This window comes from Fringilla coelebs (assembly GCF_963513975.1).
Source record: "Fringilla coelebs genome assembly, chromosome: 5".
Classification (NCBI taxonomy): Eukaryota; Metazoa; Chordata; class Aves; order Passeriformes; family Fringillidae; genus Fringilla; species Fringilla coelebs.
The window spans coordinates 11,454,104-11,476,599 of record NC_140033.1 but is presented as its reverse complement, the minus strand read 5'-3'; the positions used below and the strand labels follow the sequence as shown (position 1 = coordinate 11,476,599).

The following is a 22,496-nucleotide window of genomic DNA, read 5'->3' as shown; positions in this document are numbered from 1 at the left end:
ATCATGGTCTCAGTGATACAAAACATCCCTGCCCTGAGGGCTGATAGGGATTCTGCAGAGGCAAAATGTCCTTGAACAAAAAGCAGACTGGATAGAGCAGGTAGGTGATTGACTTTCCCCCCCCGCACTTATCTAATTTCAAAGAATCCTAGAATTGTTTGGGTTGGAAAGGATCTTGGGTCTTTACAAACTGATATGGTTTGCTGTAAGGATGGGGAAATTACCTGAAAGATCTCTGAAGAAGCACAAAAGCAAATGCATTCTCAGCCAGCAGGACAGATCCTGTCAGAGCTAACAGTGGGAGGGACTGCACACAGCCAAACCTGTGATCAATGACTTCTCTGTGATTAGGATATTTTAGGCAAACAATGCAGTTCTTGAACTCTGCTCCCAGTGGGATTCAAAAGGGAATCATGCCCATGAGTTCATCATGCCAGCAAGGAGGCACTGAGCAATAAATCAATAGCCAAACTTTACCACTACACAGCTTGGGGCCACAAATTCCAGTGGGCTGAGATGAGATAAAGGAATAAATAGACATTGCAGTATTATATTTAGAATAATTTGGAGAACACAGCATGAAGATGATCTGTCCAGTGATGAGAAGGATTTCAATAACAGTATAAAATTATTCTCTTTGCAACTTAAACTAATGACAAAGTACATTTGTAATACACTTAAAACTAGAAAAGTGAGTTTTGTACATTTTCTAAGCAACTGTCAATGTTGTTATATTAGATTTAAAAAATTACCTAGTCTAATAGTTCTATTCAATTTACTTTCACTACTTTTACTTTAAATTTTGCACAATAAAGTAACTTATAGACTGTTTTCTTTGTTAGACAACCTGAGAGACATAAAGCAGATTCCATCAAGCACACTGGCATGCCACTGCTCTTCAGAGCGCAGATTTTCATTTCAGATCAAGTTCTTCCAGCCAGTTTCTGCCCTGTAGTATTGTATTTGCAGGGGAATGCCCCAACAAAGGCAGGAATGATGAATCTGACTCCATGTTCTCAGAAGGCTAATTTATTATTTTATGACACTATATTATATTAAAGAATACTATACTATACTAAAGACTACAGAAAGGATACTTACTGAATGCTAAAAAACTAATAATGAAAACTCATTACTCTTTCCATTGGTCCTGATTGGCCAAAGAGTGAAAACAGCTCACAGCAGAATCCAATGAAACAATCACCTGTGAGTAAACAATGTCCAAACACATTCCAAAGGAGCAAAACACAGGAGAAGCAAATGAAATAAGAACTGTTTTCCTTTTCTCTGAGGCTTCTCAGCTTTCCAGAGGAAAAATCCTGGGCAAAGGGATTTTTTCAGAGAATGTGAATACCACACTGTAGTCCAGTCAACTTTCAGACACTTGATTTGTTTTCCTGTTGCACAGGGAAAAGCACAGTCTGTGTCTGATGGCTTTTTCTCTGCAAGAGCTGCTGGACAAAACACAAGTCTACTCAAGCACAGCAATATTAAAGAAGAGACTAATCCCAGGTTTTCTTAAAGCAAGCTCTTTGAGACTCTGACATGAATCACACAGCTCAGGAAGACAATACAGAACTTACAGTAATTCCAGATATTAGGTTTTAGAAGACAGATAGTCCAGATATTCCAGATATTAGGTTTTAGAAGCTCTGTGGAGCTCAAAATAGGAAGGTACAAATTATAAATGACTAAACAAGAGGTTTCCCCCCTTGATGTTTTAGTCAAGCATTTCTGTATTTAGAAAGCAATGATGTATAGAGACTAAAATGGTGCTATTTAGACAAATACACCACGTAAGGAGCTAGCAGAGATTATCAAAAGCTTGTAACAAACCTTCTGAAATAAGCATTCAAACCTGGGAAGGCACTGTAACACATTCTTCAACTTTCAATACAAATTGAAGAGAATAGACTTAGCACTCAGCTCTTCTGAGAGAGCAAGAGCACGTAAGACTCTTCTCTCCAACTCAGCACAGTTGGAACTGAACTGTGAGCTTTGTCTCTTGGGCAGCAAAAAGAAAACCTCCAGTCCACATTCAGCATAGTCAGTGCCAGAGCTACTGAAGGGATGCAGCCGTGTATCTCCCATCCAGGTGTCCCCCAAAGCCTGCCCATCTCTGTGGCATCCCTGAAGTGCTTCAGAGAAAAGAGACAGTCACAAGACTGCACACTTGTGAGCCAGTGGGCACATTTACTGTCAAGAGTTTCCATAACAGGTAAAATGGTGTTGTACGGAGTCGGCCTCAGTTCCTAAAACTCATCTTAAGCTTTTGTGGTGCACCATGTCAGCGAATGGCTCTGGGTTTGCCAGAGTTAATACTGCCCATTACGTTACATTTCACTGGCATACCAATGGCAGGACTTCAGATGTCAGCTTGCAAATCCCACCCCATGAAGCCAGACACCCCTGTCCTGGCCCATCCCTGTCCCCACAGCCTTGCCCATCCCCTCCTGGCTGGGTCTGATTGCTGCTCCTCTGCCTGGGTCAGATCCTGTTCCCCACCCACAGCTCCCTGACCACTGGCCCCAGGAATCCCCCGGCAGTAAATTTTGAGGGTGTGCAAGTAATGCACACCTGGAGAACATCATGTTTGAACGGGGGAGCCCAGAACTACAAGTCCACATATAAAACTGAGCCCATTTGATTTCTCTTTTCTTTGGAAAAAAAATTGGAAACAGCTTCCTAACAGTTGAAAAGAGCATGGGGGCAGTGGCCTGATCTGCTTCCAAATGTTGCTGTTTTCCAATAAGGGAGAATGCTCCAAACCAAGAGCTAAATTTAAGAGTAATATTGTCATAAGATGCTCTAATTGATTATTTCACCTTTCCTTTGATCATCTCACCAATAAGCAACCACCATGTCTGTTTTTACTGTTTTATCACAGTATTCTACTTGGAAAAATGAAAAAACTAAATCAGTGGCTGATCATTTTTCATCAATACTTGAAAAAATTAACCTTGTATGCAGTATGAGCAAAGCATAAACTGCCAAGACTTAACCAAGATGACTCCAGAAACAGATGGTTTTCAGGAGAGTAGTTATTAGAACAGAATAATAAGTCTTACTCAATTCTTTATCCTAAAGCTTTTTAAATTACATTTGAATAAATAATTTTCCAGAACATAATTACTTGCAATATCACCTGCTTCCTTTACACACCGTGCAGACAGCAATGGTGGGAACAGCTCCACTATTATTCTGGCAGTGAAGAGTGATGAAATCTTGACTCTAAGAAAAGATTAGCATGCTTAATTTCAGTCTTTGCATGTAAAGTAATATTTTTGAATTGAGAAGTCCAAAATATATACCTTCAATCTACTTTCTTCATTTACATTTTCCCTTTTAAAAATGCAACATTAAGCTCTCAAAAGAAAAAAAAAGTAATAAAATCACTAACCTGAGCACGATCACAGAGAGGGAAGGATCTGAACAGTGCTTAAACACTGCTAAAGAAATATCCCTGCACTGGCAAGGTCACTGCTGTTTCATGGCTGAGACTCTGCTGACTGGACACTGCTAAAACAACCCAGAGGCAGGTTGGTCTTCTGAGGAAAACAAACACTTAACTACCAAGTCCACTAAGCACATTTTTTCTTTGCATATGTTTGAGATTTTAGCTTAAGTTCTCATAAATTGTCCTGCAACCTTCTCTGCTTTGCTCTCTCCCTTTCCCAATTTTTTTCCAGTGAAAAATCAGTTCTCATGAAAGCTGAAGAATGGGAACTTCAGACACTAAAGGCCTCTAATTATGTAGAAAAGTGCAAAAATCTATCCCTCCTCACTTAACCCCAGGGATACCTCAACTCCTCTGTGCAAGGATGCAAGGATCACATCCCTAGAAGAGTAAAAACAAAACTGTGCAAGGAAACAGTTTGACCTTGAGCTTTCTGCTAAGCCTCCAGTGATGCTAATTATTGCCAAATCTGACAAATCTCCTCATGGCAGCGTCCCCTTGCTGTTGCAAAATACACTGACAGCCAAATCACCAGAAAGTGGCCACTGAAAGAACAGCTTGTTCACCAGGGGTCTGGGTACCACATTATCTAAAATCACTGCTTTGAACGAAAAACAATAACAACAACATCATATTGTAAAGCTTAAATTGATCTTTTCCTCCTCCACCCCACCAGAACAAATTTCTATTGATTGAGAAAGAAAAATTGCTTAGCGAAAGTCAAGGAAACATTCTGCAACAAAAGACTCCCTAAACCAGAAGGCCAGAAAGTTTATCTTCTGATGGGATCTGAAACTCAAATGCAAAGCCTTAAAAAACAATATTGAATACACTAAAATGAAACCTAGATATTTTGATTTTAAATTGTTTCACTCAAGTTAGATCAGAATAGAAATCTTTTGAGGAAGCTACATTAAAAAAAACACACTCACTGACTTTGGCTGCTGCTATCTCAATTCTAGACTTTTACGTAGGCATATATTCTATAATAATTTAAAATTGACAGTTTCCAGAGTTTCTCATACTTGAGAAAAATTATTTCTATTTAAATGTGTAGCCAGATGCAGTCACTAGTACAGCTAAGGAACTTTCATCAGACAGGAAGAAAAGGGATTTAAGTTTACATTATTGATATTTAGATGAGCAGATCTAGAATAGATTTCTACCAGTGTAATAATATAATAAAGCTATAATTTAGATTTCCAAACTGATGCAAACCCATACATTACTGGGATGTGCTTGGTTAGTGTACCTGTTGGCAAAGTACCTTTGACATAATTAGGGTAAAAATGACTTAAGTTTCCAATTCTACCCATCTGGCTCACACATCACTATGAAGTTTGTATGGAAACATCTCAAAAGAAAAATCTGGTAATATACTACATCTGAGGCTTTTCATTACAAACAAGGAGCGATTAAATACTAAATACCTAAACAATTCAAATTGTTTTTTAAAAAAGGGCAAACCTGAACTTTGCCTGGGGACAAAGCAGTGCTATTAAAGCACTGCACCTGCACTCACCCTGCTCATTTAAGGGCATTTAATCTGTTAAAGACTTTAACCTGGATTCATGCCAAGTTTTAACCTTCACACAGACTTCTCCCCCTGACCCATGCACGTTTAGAGATGCTATCAAATCATTGAGTCATTTGGTAGAAAACACTTTTCACTTCAATCAAGGCTGGGAGCCATCTACTTCAAAGGGAAGATACTGGTACAAATCACTTATTCTGAGTCTGCACAATGCACAGCTGAAAATACCTCTCATCTCCCCAAGGACAAACAAGTACTTCTGCAGCAGACAATACATTGACTAATCCTAAGGCATTAGCACACAAAACCAAAATAAAACAAAACAAAACTCACCCCAGAACAGGAAAAAAAAAAATCTTACTCAAATAAACCCCCCCCAAAACACAAATAAGCGCATACACACCAAAAAAGCAACCAAAGAGGAAGCCAGTCCCTGCCCATACACACAGATCAGTGCTGTGCCTTTGCACCACCACAGCCTTACAGCAGTGCTGCAGCATTCATCTAACAATAACAAAAATTGAACAATAGCTAATGCTAGCAACATTCAAACAAAAACTATACACATACAGCACAGGAAAGCTTTTGTTCAACATGTACTGAAACTAAAGCATGTGCAGCAAAAAGATTAATCCAGTTATTTTATCTGCATTAACAAAGTCCTAGATGGGAGTTAATCAAGCTGTGGAAAAACCTTGAAAAGCAGCAAGGTGGTACAATGCTATTATTCAGATTTGATACACAGGTGGAAATATATTTAATACTCAATATTTTAAGTAGTGGAGACCTTGGGTGGGCTGAGCAATTTCACAGTAGAGAGACATCTATGTGGTGATTTGTACTTCTGGCACAGACTTAAAATACATCTGATCATCAATTATCTGGGCAAGGAAAACGTATTTAGTGTAAGATTTTTAATTTTTTCCCTAGGTTTGTCTTGAGTCATTTTAAGATGCAATTTCAGTCCATATACATTGATATGTGTTGATTCACTCTGGAATCAGCAGCTTCACAGGGAACAGTGTTTGCAAAGGAGCTGCAACATAGAACATATAAAAACTAAATGTGTAGGGGCAGTAAAAGAAGAAGGTCAGGATATATTAAAAAGCCATAGTGGCTTACAGCAAATTCAGCTATATCTTAATAAACACCTAAAAAACCTACAGAAGGACATACTTAAGGGATAGCCTTCCATGTGCCTGCAATATGATGTAATCCTTTTTTGCATGACCTTATCCAAACTCTTCTGCACAACCTTTGCCCATTTTAATGTAAAAGATGGATGGCAAAGTTCATTCAATGAACAGATACTTAAAATCTGACTTTTTTTCTCAGTGTTCACTGTGTGACCAAATGCTTTAGTTTACCATGCCCCATTCAAACATGCACTGCAAACAGAAGCAATTCATTTGCTAGTGGATTTTCTCTAGTATTCCTTGATATGATCTCAAACATCAGAAATATTAGTTCACTTTCATAAGACTCCTTCTAGGAAGAGAATAATATTACCTGAAATTTTCAGATGAAGAACTTCAAGACAGCAAAAAAAAAAAAAAAAACCAGCACAAATTTAGTGATTTGGGGCCCAGTTAGCAAGAAATACAATCTGTTATTTTCTAGAACTTTGGGCTTTACATATCCAAAGCCTTCAACTTATCGACAGATTCTGTCTTCAACCCATTGACAAATTCTGGGTGCTCAGCAGGCCTGTAACTGCAATCCCAACTTCTATATTCTGTCTATATTTGTGAAAATTTACATTTATACAAATTGATTAAAACAATGTAGGAGTTCGGTGGCATTGCTATAATCCAGTCCTTCACAGCAGCACTGAACTTTTTCAAACAGAAGACAGTCCCTTCTCTTCCTACCTCCCAGTTTGATTCACTCCATGTGTGAAGTTTGTTTCTGCATGAAATGAAGCAAAGTTGCAAAACCCATTCATGGTGAATCACAGGAACCATGAATCTCACTGTTTTCTATGTATACAGATTTTGGACTTCCTTGTCTGTAAGTGTTCTCAAGCCTCCAATTTCCTTCTTTCCCTCTGGGCAGGAACCCTTCTGCCTAAATCCCCTCCATCCTTTCCTCCAGTGATGCATCTGGTGCCACCATAAGGAAGTGGGCAAACCTCTCTGTCTGGCATTTCAGGCAGGAGAGGGTCAACTCAGCACTGTGCACATTAGAAGTGAGAGGACTGTGAAGGTGTTACTGCAAGTGTACCAACATCTACACACAGAGCAAGCTGTGCTTGCCTGCCAGAAGGAGCTTTGGTGTCACCAACCACCACCTTGACACTGGGTAATGAGACAACACAAGACCAGCTGGACATTGCCAGTGGCACTGCAGGGGCTTTGCTCCCTGTCCAGGGAAGTGGCAGTGCTGGTAACCCAACAGCTGCATAACATGAATTGCATAAGCAGTCTGGGGATGTCAGGACAGGTATCTCTGTCCTGACCCAAATGCCCAAATGTCCCTAGACTGCACCACAGCCATCTTCAGCAGGCAGCTGGAGAACCAGGAGAATGATCCTCCTCACCCTGAGAAGGTACTGCACTGCTCTGGAGTCTGAAACACTGCCTTGAATCCCTTTATGTGGGAAGTTTTCATCATTCACTTTCTATAACCAGTGAAGGACACTAGTACCCACAGCTCACCTGTACCATTTCTAACCATGTTCCCTGCATGCACCTTGAGTCAGGGTGGAGCATTTCAAGTCCTCCCTCAGGCCCAGCTCCTGACACAGCTTTCCAGATCAGCAACCAGAGCTGCTCCATTCTCACCCACAGTCTCCAAAGGAGCAGCAGCTCACACTTGCTGTCCTGAATTTAAGTCCTGTATGAACTACGAGAGCACAAGTTTACATTTTGGTTTTTTTCCTTTTATTTTCCCACCTGAAGAAAAAAAAAAGTCTTTAATATTTTCCTAAAACAGATCCAATAAATTACCTGTGTGTTTGTGTGGTATTTCTGTTTCATCAGTGGTGTTTAAAGTTCTGTTGAGTTTTACAGGCAAGCTCCTAGCAACATGAAGGAAAAATATTTGACCTCTAAATTAGTGCTTCAATCTGGCTACTGACAGAGTGCTCACCTACTTGACCTTGAAGTTTAAATGAAATCTTAGTCCCATTAGGAGTCATCTCACTTGTTCCAAAGGTACACCAGAAGGGAACAACAGCTTACACTCCAAAGCATGGTTCTGTCCAGGAGATGGACAAGTTTCCTGTTTCAGGGTCACTTGTGGGTGAAACTCTACCTTGGCTAAAGTAATCAAGACCTTTGATGTTGATTTCAATGAAAATAGGCTTTCATTTTAAAAGAGAGAAAAACACCCAACCCAGCCCATAATGAGAGACATCAGCTCTCCAGCAGGAGAGCCCTTAAAGTTCTCTGCACACAAGCAGACATCTTGGGCTTGCCTCTGTCACTTCAAGCTCCCTTGGAAAGCACAAGCAGTTGAATTTCTTAAATTCCTAACGTGTTTTCTTATGTTGAGAGACTTGTCCTTTACTGTTCTTTTTATTATGAAAAACTTGAATTATTTCTTTTGCAGTTATCCTTTTGATCTCTGTGTTATTTTTGCTGAAACTTTTCTAACTACTCCAACATTTATTTACTTCCTTAGAAACCAAAGAAGGAAATTTGTTCCTGAAAAGGGGGCAGAGGCGGAGGGGGGGGGAGAGCATTCCTTACAGTCACGTTTTAATATGGAATTTCAACACTAACATTAATTAAACACCACCTGTTTGTACAAGCTGAAGAACTGACCCCACTAGATTTAAAAGCTAAAGAATAACAGGATAAAGCTATAAAGACAAACTCCAATCCCACAATATTTGAATTGCACATATCCAGTTCTGGCTTTTCCTTGGTGAACAATCATGAAGTTTGAGGGATTAAAAAAGTCTGACATTTTCAAATGCATTTTCAAGTATATCTCTTATTTCTATTCTTTCTTCCCCCTTGGTATGAGATAAGAAACATGAAAAACTAATCTGACCTTTCCATCATGTTTTCTTTCAGTTTGATATTGAGTGGAATTATTTGACCTCTCTTTTCTTATTCTCATTTTCACCACTCCTTAAACATCTTTCTGTCATCTCCATTTTGCTAACAGTAGATGGCACCAGTAAATTCTGTATTCATTAAACACCAAGGGGTTTTGTTGTTGGTTTAACCTCCATGGTTATATTTTCTTAACTATATTCTTTGGGGTTTTTTCTTAATTAGTCACCATAAAATATTCTACTTGTGAAAGCCTCTTAATTTATTGGCATGTGCTTCATTTAAGTATCTGCTTGTTATTCACATGTTTAGGATAATAACACCTAAAACTATAGCTTGATAAAATGCCAAAACAGTAATTTTCTAATTTAATTACTCACTAAAATTGCATTAATTTAATAATGGCAACTTGAATTTCTGCTAGCAATGTTCTTGTTTTCAAAGAAGAAATTATTTTTTCCATGTAACTCAATTTAAACTCCTTTCACAATCACGTTAGCTTATTTATTTAGCTTATACATTTAAAATGCAGAAACTAGGCAGCAGCTCTGCGGGTGTTTGGGTCAACACGTTCTTTTACCCTTGTATTTATTTACAGGCTCACACTTACTTGTGCTGTTCAGGCCTAAGCTTAACTACACAAACAGTTGCATCAGAATTTTTTCTATATATAAAAATATATATTTACAAACTAAAATACATATATATAAAAATTAAAAACAACACTTTTACACAAGAAATAAAATATAGCACGGCCTAGAGAACATTCTATTGTCCCCCAGACACCCCAAAGCAAACCAATCCTACAAATCTCTGTTGAGGATACATGCGTTTAGTTCACAACAAGTTCATTTCACATTCTGTAGGACTATGAAAACACTTCAAGGATCTATTATAGCTGAATACATTTGGTCAGATAAATTCCACTTTTAATATTTTTCAAAATAAATTATAATTTAGCCACTTATTGATTAATTTTTACAACAAACTTCACTCTACTGGAAATGAAATTGTAATTTGGGTTACTGCATACATTCATATCTATATCATCTATATCTATCTCTCTCTATATATATATATGTATCTGCCAACATAAATAGCAACAAACAACAGCCACAAATAGGAAAGATTGAAAAGAGATGATTCTTTGGAATCATCATTTTAAAATTCCATGAAAGAAACCTTCCAGTGCACAGGGTAAAAGTATCAGAGATCTAAAAGCAAGGCTGTCCCTGTGACCTACAATAATGGATTGCTGACCCATTGAGTTCAGGGATCAATGGGCTTCCTGCATCTCAAGAACACATCCAAGCAGGCACTTAACAGCGCTCAGATCAATGGGCTTCCTTTCCCTGTGATCCACAGCATCCCATATCCGTACAGAGCTGATGTTCAGCCCCACTCCCACCCTAAACTAATGATCCCAAGCTTCTGCTGGTGTGAGAATGACTTGTGTCCAGGGCTTCACGTGAAGAAACTGCCACCTTCACAGAAGAGCAAAATATGCTTGCAAACAGCTGCTGTCACTGAGATACCACAAAATGACAGTGAATTAGATAAAGACAGCTGAATACCACAGCTGTGAAGCTCATGGGGTTTTCAAAAGCTTGCATAGACTAGAAGTAGATGTTTTCTGTTTGCTATTGGCCTATGCTTTTAGGGGAAATAAAGCAGAAGGAAAAAAAAGAAAAGTTTTCTTTTTTTTGAAAACTGTGCTTAAGAGCACAGAGATGGTGGGTAATAAGCCACTGGACCTTACTGATGCTTAACTCTGAATTGTGTATCAACCCACTCCAACAGGCTGACCTCAAAGGAAGGAGAACATGAGGAAGTTCCTTGTGGCTGTACTGCTCTTAGAACTAAATTAACAGAAATCCACCTCACATCTAGAAAAAGACTGCTTTGAACACTGAGTGATCTGCAGAGAAGCTAACAAGGGATCAGAGGTATTCATGTATAGCCTACACCCAGCTGGTGCTGCAGTGATGTCTAGGCAGGAGGGGTGGCTGGTTTTGGCAGTGATTTGGTGCACTCAGGCTGGAGGTCTCACTCAGCACATCCTTCAGGGCACCCTTCTCCCCTCTCCTTTGTTCCTATCATGTGTATCTCTTGCCCTTCATTTGGCAGGAAAAAAAAAAAAGTGTTTGCACACAGATTTCCCATTTGGAACAAGCTTGAGGGGGCTTTTTGCCACTCTTTTGGTTTGGTTTGTTTTTTCCATATAAATGAATTTTCAAGCTGATTAAGTCTTCATTGTTAAAACCCTTCATGGGATACCCTGCAAAACAGCATTGTTGGAAATCTTTCTGCTTCCATCTTATACTCCTCTTGTGATCCCTCATTTCAATAATATTTTTTTTAAATCATTCTCCTTTTATTCCCACATGAAAACAAAAAGAAAACAAAACCAATCAAGCAGCAAAACACAAATGCAAATTTGAGGCATTCAAAATAATTCAGAACATCTAACTTCAAGCTGCAACTTCCTCTGCATTTTAAAAAAGGAAAAATTAAATTTTCCAGCTTTTGGAATTGCAGCACTACTAAAAGTAATGAAATCAAGACCAGTAAGACCTAGAAAAGTCTGCCTAGTGCTCGCAATTCATTACAAATTAATATTTGCTCCAATATTTTAATTGAATCCCCTTCAACCTTCTAACACATTCCTTATGATTTTACATTTAAGCAAAAAAAATCCCATATCTCATTTTTTCTGTAACAAAATTGCCCAAATTAATAAAATTGATACAATTAATATGTTTGGATTTATGGTCTCTGCTCTGTTTCAATATTATACAAAAAAACTTGTAACTGCAATACAATACCGAGAGTAGTATAGAAATGCCATGTTAAAAAAATTCTACAATCACAACCACAAACCAAAAGGTAAAAAACTTTTGATGTTATACAAAGTTTCTGTTCTTCCCATTGGTGGCATTACAGATATGTGCTGGAATAAGCAGGTATAATTAAGAGCTGTAATTAAAGTACTCCAAATCAGTCTCACAGTAAGTACAGTTAATCCCCCACACTACAGATTCTAGATTTTGGTATAATCCTGGGATAAATGCTAAGTGAAGAATGAATCATGTTTAACTTGCAGAAGATTTGAAAGGATAATAATAACTATTTAAATAAATATATGGAAGGGGCTGCTACAAATAAAAGACTCTATTCTCAGTTACAGAACTGCAGTAAGGCACACTGAGGTAAGAGAGATGGAAAAAACACTTCTGGTATGAGAGGCACCAGAATGGACTGCCTGGCTACAAACACTATGGAATTTCCATTACCACAAATCTTTAAGAAAGAGCCAGATAAACATCTGTCAGGAAGCATGTAGGCATAGTTGATCCAGCCTCCAGATAAGAGAGGAGCTGGATGAGTTCTCAAGTCCCCAGGCAACCCTCTTCTTATTTTAATTCTAAGTGATACAATTTATATATTTTTAGTAATTACCAAAATGATAAAGTAACTCTATTACTCATTTCTAGATTATTTTAGCAGAAAATTCTTGTATACTCTCACTGAAGAACTGAAAAGACATTAAATTTTCTTTTTCTACCTCTCAAAATAAAGAACCTCAAACCCCCAATACACTCTTACAATCAATTTTTCTACAATAACTTTTTATCAGTTAACATCTTAATCGTAAATACTAATGTAGAATATAGCTACAAGCCAAAATTAAGCATATTATAAATAAAATGGGATTGATTTGACCTTTGATGTTATTGTAATGGTTTCCCTTAATGATGAAAAGCTAGTGAAGGGGATCCCATTTTACAGACAATTTTACCTAACGAAATGAAACTTTATAGCATGAATGATCTCACATCTGCCAAAATAGAGACTGTGTTTTCCAATTTCTTTGTCAAACAACATATACATGTGCACATGCACTCATACAGCTGCCTGGTTGAGACTGTGACTTGTCCTCACGCTGAATTTCAGGGGGTACACACATGGCTGGTTTCTGCCTGGAGCTGTTCACCTCATCACCCACGTGAGTGAAAACAGAGCGCCTGCTTTTAGCATTACAGCACCTCAGTAAGCTCAAGCATGTGAAAAATCCTCTTAGGTAAACACCTCTTGTGTTTGTGCAAGTTACACACACCAGTGCTGGTGGATCACAGCCTCTATGAAATACCTGTGAGAGTCAGTCAATAGCTTCTTACTTGTACCTATAGCACAAATATAGGACTAAGGAGTGAGAGCTATCAATTATCTACACATTTAAAATATTTCTCTTTGGTCTACTGGCATTAGACCTTTGTCACCCTCTCTCAACATCCCTACTTACACATTTACTTTTTATCATGCAGCCATCATCGGCATTTATGTGGAAAATCTGCTATGTCTACTCCAATATATATTTGAGAACATCATCAAAAACAAAAGGCATTTGCTGATGTGGACCGTCTGTGGGGTTTGTGGATTTGGACTCTTCCCAACATTCCTTTTCTTTTTTTTCCTCCTCTCATTTCAGTGACTTCAAGTAGCTGGGGATTTTTTTAGAGCAAAGATTACACCCTTTATTTCCCAAACCATACATTCCTGATAACATTCAAATCTTTATGCCTCTTTCCCTCTTCCAAAGGGAAAAGCAAGCCACAGCTGAGCCAAATTTCAGAGGAATGTGGAGACTTCTTAAAATTTAACTTCACAAAATGTGCTTAAGTTCGATTGTCCAAACCAGGCGTAGATAGGTCAATCACTAGAATTGCTGAGATGCAGACAGAATTCCATTCCAGAATAAAAGTCATTTATTTACTTAGAGAGGAGAAGAAGTCCCATCACCAGTTAATCCTTTCATTTCCCTTGTAGCTCAGGAGACACAGTTGTTCCTGTTCAGTATGACACACGGCAGTGAGTCTGTGAAGTGCACTGCTCTGAAAAACTGACTTTGGCATGGAAACTCTGTAGCAGCAAGTTACCCTACAAGTGGAGAAACACTTTTGCTTCCAGCTTCCTCCTCTCCAAGACATGAGACCTTTTAAGCATCATTCTCCAGGACCTGGCTCTACCAGCAAAGGTTTTACTGTGACTACCTAGTCCCAGCTAACTCTTCCCTGCTCTCAGCCACAACTGAATTAATACAGTCAGGCTAAAGCTTTGTCTGCTTTACACAAATAACCTACAGAAACCCTCTGAAACTGAGGGCAAGGGGCAGCAACAGCTCTTCTCATCCTCTTGCAACACATAGTAACGGCAGTGTTACTCCTGACACTCCTGAGGAATTCTTGGGGGTAAGTGCTAGATCTTAAAGTACATAGAAATAAAAAGCCCATTGTGCATCCTATCAACTACCACAGCACCAAAATTAAGACTCTCAAATTATTTATTACAACACCTTTACTCACCACTTAAGGGTATACCTTTGTCACAGCATACATGACAGCTGAGACAGCCACAATACACCATACAATTTCAGAAGGCTTCAACCCATGCAGAGTAACACCACACCACCTCAGAAGGCTGCACACATCTGCCCCTCTTGTTCTTTACCCACCTTTTATCCCCCCATGTTGATGTCCTGCCCCTGTGTGCCCTCTGCTCCCTGTGGTGGCTGCTCAGTGCCCCTGGGCACTCCAGGGCTCATTGCTGTCAGTGCTGCTCCCCTGCTGCTCACAGCTGTGCCCATGGGGATGGGGCTCAGCCCAGCCCCATCCCAAACTGTGTACCCACACACTTTATCAAAGCTACCTGACTGAAGAATCCATTGCAGGCCCTTGCTGTGTACTATATTTAAGGAAATTCCTTTCAGCGATCATCTAAATGATAAGCTTGTGCTCGTATTTAAAAAAGTAGTTATGAACACTTTAGAAGTTTTGCATAAGTTTTGAATTTTAATGAGGCTCTAGTGATTTTGATATCAGAGTGTAGTTAATACAACCCTGATTTTACCCTAAGTTATTGTCATATTTTTGCCAAATTTGAGGGGAATTTACTTAGTGAGAATCTCTAACTATGTTTGGCATCAGCAAAGATGTTCATTTGATTGTTCTCATTCCCACTGCATTCAAGTGCCTTTTGTTATTTTGTTCCTGCAGACTTGTGGAAAGGAGTCAGCCAGGATATGACCTCTTCTGCTTACAAGTAAATAATTTTTAATTTGCAGATCAAGATGAGGTACCCCAGTTGTGACTTTGCATTCAGGAGTGTTACACATTGTGACTGGCCTGTGCCTGCCAGCTGGGCCAGCAGCAGCTCCCACAGTGTGTCAGGTTCTGAGCTCGCTGCCAGGACAGCTTGGAGCAGCACTCAGGGCCATCCTACGAGCCACACAAACTGCCTGCCTTGCCTGAAACACCTCCCTGGCTCCAGCCTGCCTTCCTTGGATGAGGAAAACCAAAACTAACTGCTAAAGGACAGTGTCTACATGAAGGATTTGGGAAACATGGAGAAAAACCTAAAGAGCTCTCTAAATCTCAGACTTCACAGAGCTTTACCCAAACCATGGGGGTTTTTGTGTTACAGCAAAAGAAGTAAAACTGGAGTGAAAACTGGAAGAGCTGCTGTTTAACTGAGAGACTGATAATATTTTTCTGTGCAATTCTGATATGAAGGACATTAATACTGCTTTGCTTCCCTGGAGCACAACAGGTTCAGCTAGTTCAGTCCTACAGCTCTTGGGAATGATATCCCATTGAGTCAGGGGGACCTATGTCTGATTTGCATTCCAGGATTTTAAGCAAACAATACATTTGTATTCAGTGTGCAGAGGGAATCTGGAGTCAATTAAATCTGTAAAACAGAAATGGACCAACACTGAGGAGGATCCAACAGCTCAGTCACGCCCAGTAATCTTCTCCTCCAGAAGCATGTGACCAAATTACAAATCAAATAAAATGAAGCATGAATATTTCATTATGAAGCACTTAAAAAATAATTTCAAAAAAATAAAAATCAAAAGCCCATCCCTAAACACTGGCACCCATATTCTTGCTGGAATGCTGTATTTGTTCCTCCAGCCTGCCTTGTTTTATAATTAACCCTTCCCAATACATCTTCCTGGAGAAAGGGCACAATCAGAAATGTCAAGACTCTGGTAACATTCTCGGACTGACACCTTCATTTAAGTAAAAAGCTCATGCGCAGATTTTATTTCTAGAAAGCAACTTAGGCCTTTTGAAACTTATTATGAGCAAGCATTTAACAGTCACAACCAAAATTTAAAAGAGAGTGAATATTTTGAATGAAAACCATTTTATAAAATCCTGGGCAGTCAAATAATGAACTATTCCGCTAACTTTAAAAAATGTAAGCAAAAAGTAGGGAAAAAACCTAAGTTATAATTTATTATTTTTGCTTTTTTCAGTAACCAAAATACAAAATGTTGATTAACATCATGACTGCTTAATCATAAATAACATCACGGCATAAGTGCCTCATTCTTCATGATTTCTTGTTAGATGTCGCAAGCAATCCCTCATCCAGAAGAGAGCGCTTCCAAATTTTCCATGAAGAAGTATTTATAAAAAAAATAATATTTGTTATTTATAATTTGCTCTACATTCACATGCTGAGTTCTTCAAGACCATTAAGGGTTATATACTGGCAGACCTTAACTCTTGGGAAGAGAAGAGCTCAGCTGTCACTGTCATATTTTCAGAAAAATCCCTTTGTCAGGATTTCTTCTCCTGGGAAGCTGAGAAGACTCAGAGAAAAATGAAAATATTAATTATCTGATTGCTTCTCCTGTGTATTGCTGCTTTGGAATATGGTATGGAGATTGTTTATCCAACAGGTGGTGTGTTGATTGGTTTAATGTGAATTGTTTTTACTTAATGACCAATCCCAGTCCAGCTGTGTTGGGACTCTGGAGAGGGTCATGAGTTTTCATTACCATTGTTTCTAACCTTCTGTTTGCATCCTTTTTCTATTCTTTAGTATAATATAATATAATATAATATAATATAATATAATATAATATAATAATATAATATAATATAATATAATATAATATAATATAATATAATATAATATAATATAATATAATATAATATAATATAATATAATATAATATAATATAATATAATATAATATAATATAATATAATATAATATAATATAATATAATATAATATAATATAATATATAAAAATAAATAATAAATTAGCCTTCTAAGAACATGGAGCCAGATTCTCAATTCCTCCTTTGTCCAGGGGACCCAGCAAATACCACACTCAGCAGCATCACCACAGCCTTCGGTTAATCAGAGGTGGTTATTCAAAGATGAGGAGTGAGCCTGCAGAATGTTCATGTCCCTGAGAATTCAGGAGTGGAACAACAACATCAGAGAAATTCATTGCTTCACATGCACCCACGCCCCCTTGTATATGTGTTTCAGGGGAGCAGCTGAGCATCCCCTACACCAGACTGGGGCCCATGCAGGCAGGCAGCAAGAGGCAGGCATGGGAAGCAGAGGGAAGAGCGGATCTCTTTGCCCGACAGGACACCTGGAAATGTCAGATGGAGACCTCTGTCAACACACTGTCCTCCTGCACTCCTGGCAGCCAAAAGGGAGATGAGATGAGAGCAAAGCAGACAGACCTGGCAAACAGTGCCGTGGGTATTGAGATGTGTGCGCCCCAACGTGTTCTGACAGCACCAGTCGGGGCGAGCTGCCCCACAAAGCCAATGCAAATGCCAGACAAGGATCAGCAACTCCACTCAAAGGTGCAGAGTGCAGTTTGGAAATGCCAAAGGTACAGGCTCTATCCAGCATGGCATAGAAGAGGCTGTGGTACAGAGTGACAGACTGTGGGAGTTAGCACAGTTTGTTATTCACTCAGTAAGATGTTACCCAAAACAGAAGAATGAAAAAAGTGTCTGAAGAGCAATGTTTTGGTTTAGAGCTATGCAAGCGTGGGGGACTTTTCCCCTTGTATTTCAGAATTCATAAATATACTAGAAGTCCTATAAATATATTTCCCTAACTAGATTTTATTAAAAGCAAAGAAATAAAAATTTGATGAAGTATTTAAAAGCTTTTGCCACTCTCCTCTTCTTTCTGCTTGTCTGATGTGTGAGTCTATTAAAGCTTCAGTGACAACTATTCCAACCCAGTTATAGAAGGTACAGAAATAGGCCTAGTAATAAATCCGGCCTTTACAGATAAGGATGCACTGAAATGGCAAGTTCCTACAAGTCTGACATTTTCACGTTGTTACTGGGGTATTCAGCTTACAGACACCACCAATGGATAGAAGTTCCAGTGATTCCAATGTCCTCTACCATGATGTATTTATTAGTCAGCAAGAAAGTGAAAAAAAAAAAAGTAAAAAAAGTATTAAAGATTTGCGTTTCCTTTCAGAAAAAGCTAAAGGACAGACAGATATTACACAACAAAGCTGCACTTTTGAGAATAAGAGAGCTTAAAATAAAATCCATTACCCTCAGGTAATCAGGAACATCCCAGGAAGTATTCATTACCACATAGTTGGGTTTGGGGTTTTTTATCTCTTTACTCCTGCTGTGCATTTAATGTCTTACTGTTCCCTGAGTTTCCTTTGACAAATGAAACATCTTTAAACTGAATACAGTAGAAACACATCCATGCAGCATATATGTGCACATGCGTCTGCCAAAATAAAGCTTTATCCATATGATATCACATGCCCTGGAAAAGGCCCTGTTCAGACACTTCAGCAGGACAATGTGCCCCGAGAGCCACAGCCCAGGCTCTGCAGCAGCCTCTGCTGTCAGGATGGGAGAGCTGGCACGCAGACCCCGTGCTGCGCATGTCTGCAAAAGTCTGCCTCAAACATGGAATTCAGTGACTTCTGTTTGTTCTTTCTGTGTCCTGAAAGCTGTCTGAAGGAATATCGTGTCACGTCTTTCTGTGCAAGCATGTTGTTTTTTTCTTGAAAAACACACAACACACACACAAATAGCTTCTCCTCAAGTAATGATTTATTTGCTGGTTGGCTCAAAAGTTATTCTGAGGACAAGTCTTAATATTTTCATGCTGGCAAAGTCCATCTCAGTAAGAGTAAAAATAGCAAGAGAGGGCATGTGAGGCACACTTTTCCTTTCCTCATTTTTAAAATAATTTTTCTTCCAGATTAAAAATCCACGGTATTTTATGGCCTCCTATAGGGTGCGTGCAAGTTTCAGTCACTGAGTAGTGCTACCCAGCTATAAATTTTGCATTGCAGGCTCAGTACATGCACTTAAAAATAGCCTTGTGGTAAATAACACCATTTGTAACTTCTCCATTGTGCATCCCACAGCCAAATGAAATTGCAGATGAGTTATTTCTGTTTCTGCAGTAGTTCACTGAAATCCTAGTCCGGTTCAAAGGTTGTCTTTAAACTAATTTGTCATCATTTGCTATTATAAGAGTGTTTCAAATCCACAGTTTCATCACATTCCAGGGCACCTTAGGAAGGAAAAGATGCTATTTGATCTCTTGGTCTAATGTTACACCTGGTTTAAAGTCTCTACAAACAGCTCCCTGGAAGCAGGCAAACATTGCCACAGGAAATCAGCATACACAAAGCCCCAAAAAGCCCTGAAGGATCAATCTATTTGATGCACTTCTATTTTAATCCACTCTTTAGTAACAGAGGATGGTAAAACACCTCTGAGTCTCCCACTATCTGCATCATGAAGAAAACAGCAGTGAAGACATATTTTGCATTTTCAAACTTCGTGACTTGTCATTTCCTCACTGATCTTACAGTGTCTCCTAGTCTAGTTATTGTATAAAGAGGTAGGATCCCATTTCTCTCTTGTATTCCTTTGGTTTCTCTCTTGTATTTTCCTCTCTTCAACTTTAATGATCTACTAGTGGCAACAAGATGCATCACTGTTCTCTATTGCAGTCTTTAAATGGCCTTAAAGTGCTGGACTCCAAAATTCTTGTGTCAGAAATGCTCTTTGGCTTTCTCTGGGGTGAAAATGTTCAAATAATCACCATAGAGTAAAATTTCCACAAAGCATCCTCTACCCACTGCTCCCTAGAGATAAACAGAACTGATTGTTATAGTCCAAAATTTAACTCTCTGGAAAGAACACTTCAGAGGCAATGATTAATACATGGTTTTTAAAAACAAAGAAACCAAACACCCAAACTCTTCAGGGAAGAGTGGTCACAGCACTACACTTGTCAGAGTACAAAAAGCAATTGGACAATTCTCTTAGACATGGTGTGATTCTTGGGGTGACCTGTGCAGGTCCAGGAGCTGGACTCAATGATCATGATGGGTCCCTTCCAACTCACCATATTATATGAATCTATGAAAAAAAGGAGCCAAAAAAAAAAGGTCTATCAAGAAATTTTATCCATTTTGGTTTTTTTTTTTTTAATTTTAAATATTTGGCCAGAATTTTTTAATTCTAGCTACCTTAGGTTTGCTGAGAGAAAAGAAAATCTCACTGACCCTTTCAAGATTTATGTTTGTGGTACATCCCTTCTATCTCATTATATTTTGCTTCTTTTATGAGAAAAAAACCCCAAAAAACAAGTAGGAAAACACAACCAACCAACCACATAGCCCCAAGGAAACACAGGGAGCTCTTCATTCATTCCTTGAAGCCAACTACATGTAAACTTCAAATCAACAACTTCAAATCTGCAGTTGAGGCTCAATTATGCTAATGATCTTTTCCAACCTGAATGATTCTATGCAGTTAACATATACTGAACAGCCATTTCTAATACAGATAACATTAAATTAACACACTAACACTAGTCCCTGGAGAAGAGTGGGTCAGGTGTTCCACTACCTACTCTCTTACAGATGTTTTATACATTTTCTGGAGTGAGAGGAAAATAATACTACAATGATCTGGTCTCATGTCATGGCTGTAAATGACTGCACACAAGACAGACAGAACTACCAGTTACTTTTAATTTGGGATCAAATGATCCACAAAGTTTTTCTCTCCTAGATTATTCTTCTTGAATGACAGCAGACTCAATCAGGATAAATGCCTCCAAAATACAGTCAGCCTGAAAGCGCTAAATCCACGGGCAATTCACAAATGCCAAATCCCTCTTTTCATTTCACTCTTATGAGGCTGCAAAACTGGATAAGGAAATTATTTTATATTTCTTGTTTTCTCCCTCCCTTGCCTTTTTTGATAACTACATTGTGACGTAAGATTTCAAAGGACAGGAATAGAAAAACTGGTGGATACTCATTTTTCTGTTTGCCTCTATGTGTTTATTGCCTGGGATTATCAGCAATGGTTTTCTTCTTGAATTTACCATCAAGGAAGCAGGAAAAAATCTGAGATGAAAGGGAGTGGTAGAAGAAAGGACTCATTGTAATGCCTCAATTATGGAAAAATATACTCCCTTAGATATTAATTGAGCTCAACACTGGTCATGACACCTCTCTCAGTCCTTCACAGCCACCTCTACCAGAGGAAAAAGACAAAGATTAAATACATTCCCTGCACTGAGCTCCTTCTCACCTATCTGGCTCGCTTCTCCAGCATAGTGCAAGAGTTTTAATGAGGAAAACCACTCCTGACATCAGTGCTCTTAGGATTCCCTGTTATTCTTCAGAGCCATTCCCTGAAACAGTGCAAGTGACAGCAGCTTCTTAGAAGAGGGGCTACACAACCTTCCCCACCACCCAAAACTTGTTACATATTGATCTCCATGGACTTGTACAGCCTCCCTGGGAATATGACACATCAATCTATTTCTCCTATACAGGCAGTTCTGTTACAGCACCATGGAACTCAGGGGGTTTAATCCACATAAAAAATAAAAAAAGTTAAAAAAGCAAACCAAAAGTATTTCAAACATAGCTATTTCTTTTGGCTGAGCTCTCAACTGTGTGGAAAATATCCCACTCCCATTGTAATATTCAGATGACAGCCAGGACAGCCACATCATTATAATTTCCTGGAGTGGAATAGAATTGATAAATAGTTCAGGGAAAAAAATAAAATAATAATTTCAGCCTTGCATGTAATTTGATTTCTTTTCCCAGACAGATTTACATAGGCATTACCCACAGCAGTGAAATAAAAATTCACATCCCAGAAGAGTTTAATAAAAAATGCCAGTAGTGAACTACTGAAATTGAACTTTCATGGCAGTTTTCAGGAATACACTGATTGTAGAAGAATATGCATGAGCATAAGTCTTGCCTTTAACAGGTCATGTAAACAAAGTGAAGAGCTGTTGAAGTGTACTAGCTGTAAATACTGAGTTTAAACCACATATTCCTGGACAGGTGATAGCTCTTTCACAAATGAATGAAAGATCTTGCCATGCAGGTCCCTGAATTCCAGACTGCTTTAAAGTATATTTTAACATGTATCATTGTGGAAGAACAGAATGAAATTCACTCATCATCTGAAGATCGTTTTAGCTGCAATGTCTTACAGACTAAAAAATCTGCAAGTAAAAATTAAATAAAGAGGCCCAAAGCAAAAGACAAAAAAAAAAAAAAAAAATAAAACCTCTCACCAAAATAAACCTCAAAAAATCTGCAGAACAATCTGAATCCATGTGGAGCCAGGCCCATCATCTT

General features: G+C 38.6%; 1 protein-coding gene across 3 annotated transcripts in view; it reads right to left on the bottom strand.

Moving 5' to 3' along the window:
- Positions 1-22,496, bottom strand: part of MAGI2 (membrane associated guanylate kinase, WW and PDZ domain containing 2) — a gene marked incomplete at both ends in the record, with an annotated part of 698,114 nt that overhangs the window by 582,719 nt on the left and 92,899 nt on the right. The gene's annotated exons all lie outside the window — the stretch shown is intronic.